We start from the raw sequence: 3,133 nt of genomic DNA, 5'->3' as shown, positions 1-3,133 counted from the left end.
TGGTCGCCGGCGTTGCTCCGGCGCCGGCCGCCGACGTGGCACACCTGGGGCCACCCCTGGGTCACTGCCAGTGGCCCCCACGGGCCCCAGTTGACTGGGTTGACCCAGTCAACTGCTGACTGGGCAGGCCCAGTCACTGACATGCGGGCCCCGCCGCAAAAATAAAGAAAAGGAAAATGTTTTATAAATAAAAATAATTATTTAACTAATCACTCACTGACATGTGGGGCCCACCCCTCTAATTATACTGTTAGATTAGTTTAATTAAGTATTAGACTAATAGAGGCTGACATGTGGGTCCCACTGGACCCACCTGTCTGGTTTGACTGGTCAGCCGACCTGTTGACTTGCTGACGTCAGCATTGCCTCATGCTGACGTCATAATTCATTTTTCTGAATATAAATAATTCCAGAAATTCAAATAAACTTTGAAAATTCATATCTTTTAAACCGTAACTCGGATGAAAATGTTTTCTATATGAAAGTTGCTCAGAACGACGAGACGAATCCAAATACGCAGTCCGTTCATCCACCACACCTCCCTAACCTATCGAACTAGCAACTTTCCCCCTCCGGTCCGTCTGTCCGAAAACGCGAAACATCGGGAATACCTCCCGGATGTTCCCCCCCTTCACCGGTAACACCTACTGTCGCGTTAGGACACCCTAAGCACCGCTCACTGTCATGTCACGCATCGTCATGCTTATGTTTGCATTGTATTTACTGTTTCTTCCCCCTCTTCTCTCCGGTAGACTACGAGACCGACACTGCTGCTGCCCAGTTCGACTACGGAGTCGACGACCCCACCTACTTGCCAGAGCAACCAGGCAAGCCCCCCCCTTGATCACCAGATATCGCCTACTCTTCTCTATACTGCTTGCATTAGAGTAGTGTAGCATGTTACTGCTTTTCGATATCCTATCCTGATGCATAGCCTATCCTTGCTACTACTGTTGATACCTTTACCTGCAATCCTACATGCTTAGTATAGGATTCTAGTTTTCCATCAGTGGCCCTACATTCTTGTCCGTCTGCTGTGCTACACTATCGGGCCGTGATCACCTGGGCGGTGATCACGGGTATATACTTATATACTATATACATGACACATGTGATGACTAAAGTCGGGTCGGCTCGTAGGAGTACCCGCAAGTGGATCTTTGTGGCGGAGCGACAGGGCAGGTTGAGACCGCCTAGGTGAGAGGTGGGCCTGGCCCTGGTCGGCGTTCGCGGATACTTAACACGCTTAACGAGATCTTGGTATTTGATCTGAGTCTAGCCATTTGGTCTATACGCACTAACCATCTACGCGGGAGTAGTTATGGGTATCCCGGCGTCGTGGTATCAGCCGAAGCCTTCGTGACGTCAGCGACTGAGTGGCGCGCGCCGCGTTGGACCGCTTTGACGTAACCGCCGTGATCGTGTGGGTTGCTAGGTCTGCTTGCGGCCGCGTTCGCAACGTGCAGGTGTGCATAGGGCGATGGGCCCAGACCCCTGCGCGCTTAGGATTAGACCGGCGTGCTGACCGCTCTGTTGTGCTTACGACGCGTTGATCTTACGAGGCCGGGCATGACCCAGAAAAGTGTGTCCGGCCAATTGGGATCGAGCGTGTTGGGTTATGTGGTGCACCCCTGCAGGGAAGTTTATCTATTCGAATAGCCGTGTCCCTCGGTAAAAGGACGACCCGGAGTTGTACCTTGAGCTTATGACAACTAGAACTAGATACTGAATAAAATACACCCTTCCAAGTGCCAGATACAACCCGGTGATCGCTCTCTAACAGGGCGACGAGGAGGGGATCGCCGGGTAGGATTATGCTATGCGATGCTACTTGGAGGACTTCAATCTACTCTCTTCTACATGCTGCAAGATGGAGATGTCCAGAAGCGTAGTCTTCGACAGGACTAGCTATCCCCCTTTTAATTCTGGCATTCTGCAGTTCAGTCCACTGATATGCCCCTTTACACATATACCCATGCATATGTAGTATAGCTCCTTGCTTGCGAGTACTTTAGATGAGTACTCACGGTTGCTTCTCTCCCTCTTTCCCCCCTTCCCATCTACCTGATTGTCGCAACCAGATGCTGGAGTCCAGGAGCCAGACGCCACCGTCGACGACGACACCCACGGCACTGGAGGTGCCTACTACTACGTGCAGGCCGCTGACGACGACTAGGAGTAGTTAGGAGGTCCCAGGAAGGAGGCCTTGCCTCTTCGATCGTTGCTACTTTTGTGCTAGCCTTCTTAAGGCAAAACTTGTTTAACTTATGTCTGTACTCAGATATTGTTGCTTCCGCTGACTCGTCTATGATCGAGCAATTGTATTCGAGCCCTCGAGGCCCCTGGCTTGTATTATAATGCTTGTATGACTTATTTATGTTGTAGAGTTGTGTTGTGATATCTTCCCGTGAGTCCCTGATCGTGATCGTACACATTTGCGTGCATGATTAGTGTACGGTCAAATCGGGGGCGTCACAAGTTGGTATCAGAGCCGACTGCCTGTAGGAATCCCCCTTTCCACACTCCTTGGCCGAAGTCGAGTCTAGACATTACAAAACTTTTACTAACATGGCTGTGTGTCTTACGGGCCCACGTCGCCATTGGGTGGTACTAGTATCTTTTACTCCTCGACCTTTACTCTGGGACTCTGAACTCTCTTCTACTCGGGTTAAACGAATTTACTAACTTTAACACTAGGATCCCGTGACCGTGTTCACCCCAAAGTTGGATAAGCCATAGTTGTTTCCTAGAATAGTATATTGAACAATTGACACACTGTCATTTGACTCCTTTGAAACGTCTTTGCTTTCAGATGGAACCCACGAGGCAGGTCGTTCGTCACACGACGGCCATTGGTGCCTCGGGATCACCTGCGGTGCTAGCTGAGATGATGACCTATCTGGGTTATCGCTGGCACCCTGAGTACACCGTCTACGAGGAGTACCAGGACTTTAACCAGGAGCAGTACCGTGCCATCGTCCACCTCTACTCTCGGGAGTACGACTCCACTACTGTGCTGCACACCGCACATGGTGTTGGTGTGACCATCGATATGGCTGTCCACGATGCTGCCTATGCTGCTCTGACACGTCTTCGTGGAGAGTATCAGGAGTTGGACACCTCCCCTTTCAGG

Source organism: Triticum aestivum, chromosome 5D, assembly GCF_018294505.1.
Source record: "Triticum aestivum cultivar Chinese Spring chromosome 5D, IWGSC CS RefSeq v2.1, whole genome shotgun sequence".
In the NCBI taxonomy this organism is placed as follows: domain Eukaryota; kingdom Viridiplantae; phylum Streptophyta; class Magnoliopsida; order Poales; family Poaceae; genus Triticum; species Triticum aestivum.
The sequence above is the reverse complement of the archived record's forward strand: the minus strand, read 5'-3'. Positions refer to the sequence as shown.